The 12983-nt window shown below is 39.6% G+C and overlaps 7 non-coding genes across 7 annotated transcripts; all 7 read right to left on the bottom strand.

Moving 5' to 3' along the window:
* Positions 1-850: 850 nt before the first annotated feature.
* Positions 851-922, bottom strand: trnaw-cca (transfer RNA tryptophan (anticodon CCA)). The gene has a single exon. It is a non-coding gene; the product is annotated as a tRNA-Trp (tRNA).
* Positions 923-1805: 883 nt separating this feature from the next.
* trnaw-cca (transfer RNA tryptophan (anticodon CCA)) lies at positions 1806-1880 on the bottom strand. The gene has a single exon. It is a non-coding gene; the product is annotated as a tRNA-Trp (tRNA).
* Positions 1881-2777: 897 nt separating this feature from the next.
* On the bottom strand, positions 2778-2851 carry trnaw-cca (transfer RNA tryptophan (anticodon CCA)). The gene has a single exon. It is a non-coding gene; the product is annotated as a tRNA-Trp (tRNA).
* Positions 2852-6654: 3803 nt separating this feature from the next.
* Positions 6655-6726, bottom strand: trnaw-cca (transfer RNA tryptophan (anticodon CCA)). Its single transcript has one exon. It is a non-coding gene; the product is annotated as a tRNA-Trp (tRNA).
* Positions 6727-8614: 1888 nt separating this feature from the next.
* trnaw-cca (transfer RNA tryptophan (anticodon CCA)) lies at positions 8615-8686 on the bottom strand. Its single transcript has one exon. It is a non-coding gene; the product is annotated as a tRNA-Trp (tRNA).
* An 898-nt stretch (positions 8687-9584) lies between these two features.
* trnaw-cca (transfer RNA tryptophan (anticodon CCA)) lies at positions 9585-9656 on the bottom strand. Its single transcript has one exon. It is a non-coding gene; the product is annotated as a tRNA-Trp (tRNA).
* Positions 9657-11480: 1824 nt separating this feature from the next.
* Positions 11481-11552, bottom strand: trnaw-cca (transfer RNA tryptophan (anticodon CCA)). Its single transcript has one exon. It is a non-coding gene; the product is annotated as a tRNA-Trp (tRNA).
* Positions 11553-12983: the final 1431 nt, after the last annotated feature.

The raw sequence follows: 12983 nt of genomic DNA, 5'->3' as shown, positions 1-12983 counted from the left end.
ACATCATAGTAGGCAGTTTAGGTGAGTTATAAAGGTTATTTTCAGGTTCATACTTCTGTTTTGTGCTTCTTCTAGAACATTTTACATGCTTTAATGTTCAAGAGACACTTTATTTTTCATATACGGCCCATGTGTGCAGCACCTGTACTCTCTGTTGTAGAGCTGTCTCTTTAAAATCCTTCCTAAAAAGCCCAGTCTGCTCTCATTGGTCAGTGTTTCCAGGTGTCTGCATCATTGGCATCTGAAGCTTTTAAACCAAAAACCAAAAACCTAAAAAACTAAACAACCAGACATGTTCCAGACATGTTCCAACAGGATGTGATCTGAAATTGGGGAGAAATTAACATTATCGGCAGCCAAGATTACAGGCTTCCCTGGTGTTAGCATGTAGCTACATGTAGTTAGCCTTCTGATCTGGAGTCAGATGCTCTACCGTTGAGCTACAGAGTCTCTTTCCAATCACCACTCATTAATTAACAAACTAAACACTTGTGCTGGTAAATGGATTACATTATACAATACCAGAAGGACACTAGGAGAGCAAAGACCTTCACCAAGGCCATGTCCTATTTCACAATGCTAACGAAACTGAATCATAATTTCACAAAGTGGAACCGTTTATAATTCTAGTTTCCAGTTTAATGGCCACTTTTGAGTTCTTGATGTGAAAAAAAGTATTTTAAAGTTCTAGTAAGGATTGTGAGTTTAATTGCTAGTCGAGTAATTTCATTGTCCAGTAATTCAGAGCCCATTTTCCAGTTCCTGATGTGATAAAATCTCCAGCATGTGATCAAGATACCAACTTATCTTGCATGACTATTGTCCAATGGAGACAGAGAAACAGAAACATTGACCCTGACATGATTTGAACACGCAACCTTCTGATCTGGAGTCAGACGCGCTACCGTTGTGCCACAGAGTCTGAAAACCACTTTACCAAACTGGTAACAAGTCCAACACTGGGGGGCGATATTGATTAAAAACATCATAGTAGGCAGTTTAGGTGAGTTATAAAGGTTATTTTCAGGTTCATACTTCTGTTTTGTGCTTCTTCTAGAACATTTTACATGCTTTAATGTTCAAGAGACACTTTTTTTTCATATACGGCCCATGTGTGCAGCACCTGTACTCTCTGTTGTAGAGCTGTCTCTTTAAAATCCTTCCTAAAAAGCACAGTCTGCTCTCATTGGTCAGTGTTTCCAGGTGTCTGCATCATTGGCATCTGAAGCTTTTAAACCAAAAACTAAACAACCAGACATGTTCCAGCAGGAATGTGATCTGAAATTGGGGAGAAATTAACATTATCGGCAGCCAAGATTACAGGCTTCCCTGGTGTTAGCATGTAGCTACATGTATTTAGCCTTCTGATCTGGAGTCAGATGCTCTACCGTTGAGCTACAGAGTCTCTTTCCAATCACCACTCATTAATTAACAAACTAAACACTTGTGCTGGTAAATGGATTACATTATACAATACCAGAAGAACACTAGGAGAGCACAGACCTTCACCAAGGCCATGTCCTATCTCACAATGCTAACGAAATTGAATCATAATTTCACAAAGTGGAACCGTTTATAATTCTAGTTTCCAGTTTAATGGCCACTTTTGAGTTCTTGATGTGAAAAAAAGTATTTTAAAGTTCTAGTAAGGATTGTGAGTTTAATTGCTAGTCGAGTAATTTCATTGTCCAGTAATTCAGAGCCCATTTTCCAGTTCCTGATGTGATAAAATCTCCAGCATGTGATCAAGATACCAACCTATCTTGCGTGACTATTGTCCAATGGAGACAGAGAAACAGAAACATTGACCCTGACGTGATTTGAACACGCAACCTTCTGATCTGGAGTCAGAGGCGCCACTACCGTTGCGCCACAGAGTCTGAAAACCACTTTACCAAACTGGTAACAAGTCCAACACTGGGGGGCGATATTGATTAAAAACATCATAGTAGGCAGTTTAGGTGAGTTATAAAGGTTATTTTCAGGTTCATACTTCTGTTTTGTGCTTCTTCTAGAACATTTTACATGCTTTAATGTTCAAGAGACACTTTATGCTTTTTTTCAAGAGACACTTTATTTTTCATATACGGCCCATGTGTGCAGCACCTGTACTCTCTGTTGTAGAGCTGTCTCTTTAAAATCCTTCCTAAAAAGCACAGTCTGCTCTCATTGGTCAGTGTTTCCAGGTGTCTGCATCATTGGCATCTGAAGCTTTTAAACCAAAAACTAAACAACCAGACATGTTCCAGCAGGAATGTGATCTGAAATTGGGGAGAAATTAACATTATCGGCAGCCAAGATTACAGGCTTCCCTGGTGTTAGCATGTAGCTACATGTATTTAGCCTTCTGATCTGGAGTCAGATGCTCTACCGTTGAGCTACAGAGTCTCTTTCCAATCACCACTCATTAATTAACAAACTAAACACTTGTGCTGGTAAATGGATTACATTATACAATACCAGAAGGACACAGACCTTCACCAAGGCCATGTCCTATCTCCCAATGCTAACGAAAGTGAATCATAATTTCACAAAGTGGAACCGTTTATAATTCTAGTTTCCAGTTTAATGGCCACTTTTGAGTTCTTGATGTGAAAAAAAGTATTTTAAAGTTCTAGTAAGGATTGTGAGTTTAATTGCTAGTCGAGTAATTTCATTGTCCAGTAATTCAGAGCCCATTTTCCAGTTCCTGATGTGATAAAATCTCCAGCATGTGATCAAGATACCAACCTATCTTGCATGACTATTGTACAATGGAGACAGAGAAACAGAAACATTGACCCTGACATGATTTGAACACGCAACCTTCTGATCTCTGGAGTCAGACGCGCTACCGTTGCGCCACAGAGTCTGAAAACCACTTTACCAAACTGGTAACAAGTCCAACACTGGGGGGCGATATTGATTAAAAACATCATAGTAGGCAGTTTAGGTGAGTTATAAAGGTTATTTTCAGGTTCATACTTCTGTTTTGTGCTTCTTCTAGAACATTTTACATGCTTTAATGTTCAAGAGACACTTTATTTTTCATATACGGCCCATGTGTGCAGCACCTGTACTCTCTGTTGTAGAGCTGTCTCTTTAAAATCCTTCCTAAAAAGCACAGTCTGCTCTCATTGGTCAGTGTTTCCAGGTGTCTGCATCATTGGCATCTGAAGCTTTTAAACCAAAAACCAAAAACTAAACAACCAGACATGTTAAACAACCAGACATGTTCCAGCAGGAATGTGATCTGAAATTGGGGAGAAATTAACATTATCGGCAGCCAAGATTACAGGCTTCCCTGGTGTTAGCATGTAGCTACATGTAGTTAGCCTTCTGATCTGGAGTCAGATGCTCTACCGTTGAGCTACAGAGTCTCTTTCCAATCACCACTCATTAATTAACAAACTAAACACTTGTGCTGGTAAATGGATTACATTATACAATACCAGAAGGACACTAGGAGAGCACAGACCTTCACCAAGGCCATGTCCTATCTCACAATGCTAACGAAAGTGAATCATAATTTCACAAAGTGGAACCGTTTATAATTCTAGTTTCCAGTTTAATGGCCACTTTTGAGTTCTTGATGAAAAAAAAAAGTATTTTAAAGTTCTAGTAAGGAAAGTTTATTTTTAGTAATTTCATTGTCCAGTAATTCAGAGCCCATTTTCCAGTTCCTGATGTGATAAAATCTCCAGCATGTGATCAAGATACCAACCTATCTTTTGACTATTGTGGAGACAGAGAAACAGAAACATTGACCCTGACGTGATTTGAACCCAACCTTCTGATCTGGAGTCAGTTCCAGAGTCTAACAAAAACCACTTTTAAAACTGGTAACAAGTCCAACATGTGATATTGATTAAAAACATCATAGTAGGAAGTTTAGGTGAGTTATAAAGGTTATTTTCAGGTTCATACTTCTGTTTTGTGCTTCTTCTAGAACATTTTACATGCTTTAATGTTTTAAAGAGACACTTTATTTTCAAGAGACTTCTTCTAGAACATTTTACATGCTTTAATGTTCAAGAGACACTTTATTTTTCATATCTGGCCCATGCACAGCACCTGTACTCTCTGTTGTAGAGCTGTCTCTTTAAAATCCTTCCTAAAAAGCACAGTCTGCTCTCATTGGTCAGTGTTTCCAGGTGTCTGCATCATTGGCATCTGAAGCTTTTAAACCAAAAACTAAACAACCAGACATGTTCCAGCAGGAATGTGATCTGAAATTGGGAAGAAATTAACATTATCGGCAGCCAAGATTACAGGCTTCCCTGGTGTTAGCATGTAGCTACATGTAATTAGCCTTCTGATCTGGAGTCAGATGCTCTACCGTTGAGCTACAGAGTCTCTTTCCAATCACCACTCATTAATTAACAAACTAAACACTTGTGCTGGTAAATGGATTACATTATACAATACCAGAAGGACACTAGGAGAGCAAAGACCTTCACCAAGGCCATGTCCTATCTCACAATGCTAACGAAAGTGAATCATAATTTCACAAAGTGGAACCGTTTATAATTCTAGTTTCCAGTTTAATGGCCACTTTTGAGTTCTTGATGTGAAAAAAAGTATTTTAAAGTTCTAGTAAGGATTGTGAGTTTAATTGCTAGTCGAGTAATTTCATTGTCCAGTAATTCAGAGCCCATTTTCCAGTTCCTGATGTGATAAAATCTCCAGCATGTGATCAAGATACCAACCTAATGACTATTGTCCAATGGAGACAGAGAAACAGAAACATTGACCCTGACATGATTTGAACACGCAACCTTCTGATCTGGAGTCAGTGAGTTACCGTTGCGCCACAGAGTCTGAAAACCACTTTACCAAACTGGTAACAAGTCCAACACTGGGGGGCGATATTGATTAAAAACATCATAGTAGGCAGTTTAGGTGAGTTATAAAGGTTATTTTCAGGTTCATACTTCTGTTTTGTGCTTCTTCTAGAACATTTTACATGCTTTAATGTTCAAGAGACACTTTATTTTTCATATACGGCCCATGTGTGCAGCACCTGTACTCTCTGTTGTAGAGCTGTCTCTTTAAAATCCTTCCTAAAAAGCACAGTCTGCTCTCATTGGTCAGTGTTTCCAGGTGTCTGCATCATTGGCATCTGAAGCTTTTAAACTGAAGCTTTTAAAAAAACTAAACAACCAGACATGTTCCAGCAGGAATGTGATCTGAAATTGGGGAGAAATTAACATTATCGGCAGCCAAGATTACAGGCTTCCCTGGTGTTAGCATGTAGCTACATGTATTTAGCCTTCTGATCTGGAGTCAGATGCTCTACCGTTGAGCTACAGAGTCTCTTTCCAATCACCACTCATTAATTAACAAACTAAACACTTGTGCTGGTAAATGGATTACATTATACAATACCAGAAGGACACTAGGAGAGCACAGACCTTCACCAAGGCCATGTCCTATCTCACAATGCTAACGAAAGTGAATCATAATTTCACAAAGTGGAACCGTTTATAATTCTAGTTTCCAGTTTAATGGCCACTTTTGAGTTCTTGATGTGAAAAAAAAGTATTTTAAAGTTCTAGTAAGGATTGTGAGTTTAATTGCTAGTCGAGTAATTTCATTGTCCAGTAATTCAGAGCCCATTTTCCAGTTCCTGATGTGATAAAATCTCCAGCATGTGATCAAGATACCAACCTATCTTGCATGACTATTGTCCAATGGAGACAGAGAAACAGAAACATTGACCCTGACATGATTTGAACACGCAACCTTCTGATCTGGAGTTCAGGTACCGTTGCGCCACAGAGTCTGAAAACCACTTTACCAAACTGGTAACAAGTCCAACACTGGGGGCGAATATTGATTAAAAACATCATAGTAGGCAGTTTAGGTGAGTTATAAAGGTTATTTTCAGGTTCATACTTCTGTTTTGTGCTTCTTCTAGAACATTTTACATGCTTTTAATGTTCATGCTTTAATGAGACACTTTATTTTTCATATACGGCCCATGTGTGCAGCACCTGTACTCTCTGTTGTAGAGCTGTCTCTTTAAAATCCTTCCTAAAAAGCACAGTCTGCTCTCATTGGTCAGTGTTTCCAGGTGTCTGCATCATTGGCATCTGAAGCTTTTAAAAGCTTTTAAAAAAACTAAACAACCAGACATGTTCCAGCAGGAATGTGATCTGAAATTGGGGAGAAATTAACATTATCGGCAGCCAAGATTACAGGCTTCCCTGGTGTTAGCATGTAGCTACATGTATTTAGCCTTCTGATCTGGAGTCAGATGCTCTACCGTTGAGCTACAGAGTCTCTTTCCAATCACCACTCATTAATTAACAAACTAAACACTTGTGCTGGTAAATGGATTACATTATACAATACCAGAAGGACACAGACCTTCACCAAGGCCATGTCCTATCTCCCAATGCTAACGAAAGTGAATCATAATTTCACAAAGTGGAACCGTTTATAATTCTAGTTTCCAGTTTAATGGCCACTTTTGAGTTCTTGATGTGAAAAAAAGTATTTTAAAGTTCTAGTAAGGATTGTGAGTTTAATTGCTAGTCGAGTAATTTCATTGTCCAGTAATTCAGAGCCCATTTTCCAGTTCCTGATGTGATAAAATCTCCAGCATGTGATCAAGATACCAACCTATCTTGTGTGACTATTGTACAACGGAGACAGAGAAACAAGAAACATTGACCCTGACGTGATTTGAACACGCAACCTTCTGATCTGGAGTCAGACGCGCTACCGTTGCGCCACAGAGTCTGAAAACCACTTTACCAAACTGGTAACAAGTCCAACACTGGGGGGCGATATTGATTAAAAACATCATAGTAGGCAGTTTAGGTGAGTTATAAAGGTTATTTTCAGGTTCATACTTCTGTTTTGTGCTTCTTCTAGAACATTTTACATGCTTTAATGTTCAAGAGACACTTTATTTTTCATATACGGCCCATGTGTGCAGCACCTGTACTCTCTGTTGTAGAGCTGTCTCTTTAAAATCCTTCCTAAAAAGCACAGTCTGCTCTCATTGGTCAGTGTTTCCAGGTGTCTGCATCATTGGCATCTGAAGCTTTTAAACCAAAAACTAAACAACCTAAACAAAGGTGTCTGCATCATTGGCATCTGAAGCTTTTAAACCAAAAACTAAACAACCAGACATGTTCCAGCAGGAATGTGATCTGAAATTGGGGAGAAATTAACATTATCGGCAGCCAAGATTACAGGCTTCCCTGGTGTTAGCATGTAGCTACATGTAGTTAGCCTTCTGATCTGGAGTCAGATGCTCTACCGTTGAGCTACAGAGTCTCTTTCCAATCACCACTCATTAATTAACAAACTAAACACTTGTGCTGGTAAATGGATTACATTATACAATACCAGAAGGACACTAGGAGAGCACAGACCTTCACCAAGGCCATGTCCTATCTCACAATGCTAACGAAAGTGAATCATAATTTCACAAAGTGGAACCGTTTATAATTCTAGTTTCCAGTTTAATGGCCACTTTTGAGTTCTTGATGTGAAAAAAAGTATTTTAAAGTTCTAGTAAGGATTGTGAGTTTAATTGCTAGTCGAGTAATTTCATTGTCCAGTAATTCAGAGCCCATTTTCCAGTTCCTGATGTGATAAAATCTCCAGCATGTGATCAAGATACCAACTTATCTTGCATGACTATTGTCCAATGGAGACAGAGAAACAGAAACATTGACCCTGACATGATTTGAACACGCAACCTTCTGATCTGGAGTCCGCTACCGTTGCGCCACAGAGTCTGAAAACCACTTTACCAAACTGGTAACAAGTCCAACACTGGGGGGCGATATTGATTAAAAACATCATAGTAGGCAGTTTAGGTGAGTTATAAAGGTTATTTTCAGGTTCATACTTCTGTTTTGTGCTTCTTCTAGAACATTTTACATGCTTTAATGTTCAAGAGACACTTTATTTTTCATATACGGCCCATGTGTGCAGCACCTGTACTCTCTGTTGTAGAGCTGTCTCTTTAAAATCCTTCCTAAAAAGCCCAGTCTGCTCTCATTGGTCAGTGTTTCCAGGTGTCTGCATCATTGGCATCTGAAGCTTAAACCTAAAACCAAAAACTAAACAACCAGACATGTTCCAGCAGGAATGTGATCTGAAATTGGGGAGAAATTAACATTATCGGCAGCCAAGATTACAGGCTTCCCTGGTGTTAGCATGTAGCTACATGTATTTAGCCTTCTGATCTGGAGTCAGATGCTCTACCGTTGAGCTACAGAGTCTCTTTCCAATCACCACTCATTAATTAACAAACTAAACACTTGTGCTGGTAAATGGATTACATTATACAATACCAGAAGGACACAGACCTTCACCAAGGCCATGTCCTATCTCCCAATGCTAACGAAAGTGAATCATAATTTCACAAAGTGGAACCGTTTATAATTCTAGTTTCCAGTTTAATGGCCACTTTTGAGTTCTTGATGTGAAAAAAAGTATTTTAAAGTTCTAGTAAGGATTGTGAGTTTAATTGCTAGTCGAGTAATTTCATTGTCCAGTAATTCAGAGCCCATTTTCCAGTTCCTGATGTGATAAAATCTCCAGCATGTGATCAAGATACCAACTTATCTTGCATGACTATTGTCCAATGGAGACAGAGAAACAGAAACATTGACCCTGACATGATTTGAACACGCAACCTTCTGATCTGGAGTCAGACGCGCTACCGTTGCGCCACAGAGTCTGAAAACCACTTTACCAAACTGGTAACAAGTCCAACACTGGGGGGCGATATTGATTAAAAACATCATAGTAGGCAGTTTAGGTGAGTTATAAAGGTTATTTTCAGGTTCATACTTCTGTTTTGTGCTTCTTCTAGAACATTTTACATGCTTTAATGTTCAAGAGACACTTTATTTTTCATATACGGCCCATGTGTGCAGCACCTGTACTCTCTGTTGTAGAGCTGTCTCTTTAAAATCCTTCCTAAAAAGCACAGTCTGCTCTCATTGGTCAGTGTTTCCAGGTGTCTGCATCATTGGCATCTGAAACAAAGGTGTCTTTTAAACTTTTAAAAAAACTAAACAACCAGACATGTTCCAGCAGGAATGTGATCTGAAATTGGGGAGAAATTAACATTATCGGCAGCCAAGATTACAGGCTTCCTGGTGTTAGCATGTAGCTACATGTATTTAGCCTTCTGATCTGGAGTCAGATGCTCTACCGTTGAGCTACAGAGTCTCTTTCCAATCACCACTCATTAATTAACAAACTAAACACTTGTGCTGGTAAATGGATTACATTATACAATACCAGAAGGACACTAGGAGAGCACAGACCTTCACCAAGGCCATGTCCTATCTCACAATGCTAACGAAAGTGAATCATAATTTCACAAAGTGGAACCGTTTATAATTCTAGTTTCCAGTTTAATGGCCACTTTTGAGTTCTTGATGTGAAAAAAAGTATTTTAAAGTTCTAGTAAGGATTGTGAGTTTAATTGCTAGTCGAGTAATTTCATTGTCCAGTAATTCAGAGCCCATTTTCCAGTTCCTGATGTGATAAAATCTCCAGCATGTGATCAAGATACCAACCTATCTTGTGTGACTATTGTACAACGGAGACAGAGAAACAAGAAACATTGACCCTGACGTGATTTGAACACGCAACCTTCTGATCTGGAGTCAGACGCGCTACCGTTGCGCCACAGAGTCTGAAAACCACTTTACCAAACTGGTAACAAGTCCAACACTGGGGGGCGATATTGATTAAAAACATCATAGTAGGCAGTTTAGGTGAGTTATAAAGGTTATTTTCAGGTTCATACTTCTGTTTTGTGCTTCTTCTAGAACATTTTACATGCTTTAATGTTCAAGAGACACTTTATTTTTCATATACGGCCCATGTGTGCAGCACCTGTACTCTCTGTTGTAGAGCTGTCTCTTTAAAATCCTTCCTAAAAAGCCCAGTCTGCTCTCATTGGTCAGTGTTTCCAGGTGTCTGCATCATTGGCATCTGAAGCTTTTAAAACCAAAAACTAAACAACCAGACATGTTCCAGCAGGAATGTGATCTGAAATTGGGGAGAAATTAACATTATCGGCAGCCAAGATTACAGGCTTCCCTGGTGTTAGCATGTAGCTACATGTATTTAGCCTTCTGATCTGGAGTCAGATGCTCTACCGTTGAGCTACAGAGTCTCTTTCCAATCACCACTCATTAATTAACAAACTAAACACTTGTGCTGGTAAATGGATTACATTATACAATACCAGAAGGACACAGACCTTCACCAAGGCCATGTCCTATCTCCCAATGCTAACGAAAGTGAATCATAATTTCACAAAGTGGAACCGTTTATAATTCTAGTTTCCAGTTTAATGGCCACTTTTGAGTTCTTGATGTGAAAAAAAGTATTTTAAAGTTCTAGTAAGGATTGTGAGTTTAATTGCTAGTCGAGTAATTTCATTGTCCAGTAATTCAGAGCCCATTTTCCAGTTCCTGATGTGATAAAATCTCCAGCATGTGATCAAGATACCAACCTATCTTGCGTGACTATTGTACAATGGAGACAGAGAAACAGAAACATTGACCCTGACATGATTTGAACACGCAACCTTCTGATCTGGAGTCAGACGCGCTACCGTTGCGCCACTGAAAACCACTTTACCAAACTGGTAACAAGTCCAACACTGGGGGGTGATATTGATTAAAAACATCATAGTAGGCAGTTTAGGTGAGTTATAAAGGTTATTTTTAGGTTCATACTTCTGTTTTGTGCTTCTTCTAGAACATTTTACATGCTTTAATGTTCAAGAGACACTTTATTTTTCATATACGGCCCATGTGTGCAGCACCTGTACTCTCTGTTGTAGAGCTGTCTCTTTAAAATCCTTCCTAAAAAGCACAGTCTGCTCTCATTGGTCAGTGTTTCCAGGTGTCTGCATCATTGGCATCTGAAGCTTTTAAACCAAAAACTAAACAACCAGACATGTTCCAGCAGGAATGTGATCTGAAATTGGGGAGAAATTAACATTATCGGCAGCCAAGATTACAGGCTTCCCTGGTGTTAGCATGTAGCTACATGTATTTAGCCTTCTGATCTGGAGTCAGATGCTCTACCGTTGAGCTACAGAGTCTCTTTCCAATCACCACTCATTAATTAACAAACTAAACACTTGTGCTGGTAAATGGATTACATTATACAATACCAGAAGGACACTAGGAGAGCACAGACCTTCACCAAGGCCATGTCCTATCTCACAATGCTAACGAAATTGAATCATAATTTCACAAAGTGGAACCGTTTATAATTTTAGTTTCCAGTTTAATGGCCACTTTTGAGTTCTTGATGTGAAAAAAAGTATTTTAAAGTTCTAGTAAGGATTGTGAGTTTAATTGCTAGTCGAGTAATTTCATTGTCCAGTAATTCAGAGCCCATTTTCCAGTTCCTGATGTGATAAAATCTCCAGCATGTGATCAAGATACCAACCTATCTTGTGTGACTATTGTACAATGGAGACAGAGAAACAGAAACATTGACCCTGACGTGATTTGAACACGCAACCTTCTGATCTGGAGTCAGACGCGCTACCGTTGCGCCACAGAGTCTGAAAACCACTTTACCAAACTGGTAACAAGTCCAACACTGGGGGGCGATATTGATTAAAAACATCATAGTAGGCAGTTTAGGTGAGTTATAAAGGTTATTTTCAGGTTCATACTTCTGTTTTGTGCTTCTTCTAGAACATTTTACATGCTTTAATGTTCAAGAGACACTTTATTTTTCATATACGGCCCATGTGTGCAGCACCTGTACTCTCTGTTGTAGAGCTGTCTCTTTAAAATCCTTCCTAAAAAGCACAGTCTGCTCTCATTGGTCAGTGTTTCCAGGTGTCTGCATCATTGGCATCTGATCTTTTAAACCAAAAACTTTTAAACCAAAAACTAAACAACCAGACATGTTCCAGCAGGAATGTGATCTGAAATTGGGGAGAAATTAACATTATCGGCAGCCAAGATTACAGGCTTCCCTGGTGTTAGCATGTAGGGACATGTTGTTCAAAAGCCTTTCTGATCAAGGAGTCAGATGCTCTAAACCATAGGGAAGTATTTTAATTCCTTTGAACCTATTAATAGTTATAATACAATATTTATATTATTTTATTTATATTATTTTAACCTATGAGTCAAATAATTAACAGTGTAGTTATCGGGCTTTAAAAGAAAAAGCGTTACTATGCCTCGATAACTGTCACATCGTTCCACACAACTGGTAACCTGCAATGTATTGTAAATTTACAGTCAAATAATTAACAGTGTAGCCTTCATCGACCTCAGCAAAGCTTTTGACACCATCAACCGTGAGCTGCTCTGGAAACACCTCTCCAGACTTGGGGTACCACCCAAGTTTCTCTGCATCCTACAGCAGTTGCATGACGGGATGCAAGCCAGAGTTCTCACGGGAGAACTCCAGATAGAGTTTTTCGACTTAAAACAGTGGACCCCTTCACTTACCTCGGCTCCACTTTGTCCTCATGCTGCTCCCTTGACACAGAAATACACACCCGGATAAATAAAGCCTCATCATCTTTTGATAATGAGGTAAAACCGTAACATGAAGATCAGCACCAAGGTGGTTGTTTCCAACGCAGTATGTCTCTCCACTCTGCTCTATGGGGCAGAGTCTTGGATGCCATACAGCCAGCACATCACCAACCTAGAGGCCATCCATATAGGCTGCCTACAGAAGATCCTCAGCTTGTCCTGGGAAGCTCGAATCCCCCATCCAGACATCCTCAGCAACACTGACTCAATCTGTATGGAAGCAGCGGTGGCCAAAAAACATCTGCGCTGGATAGGGCACACCATACGCATGCCTGAACACCGCCTGCCCCGTCATGTCCTCTACAGTCAACTAATGGGCGCTAAGCGCTCTGCTGGAGGGCAAAAGCGGCGCTTTAAGGACTACACCAGGGACCTCCTAAATTGAGCGAACATCCCTCTCACGCAGCTTGAATCTCTGGCACTCGACAGATCAGC

The sequence above is a fragment of the Perca flavescens genome, chromosome 5 (assembly GCF_004354835.1).
Source record: "Perca flavescens isolate YP-PL-M2 chromosome 5, PFLA_1.0, whole genome shotgun sequence".
NCBI lineage: Eukaryota > Metazoa > Chordata > Actinopteri > Perciformes > Percidae > Perca > Perca flavescens.
Note: the sequence above shows the minus strand (reverse complement) of the source record. Positions and strands in the feature narration are given on the sequence as shown.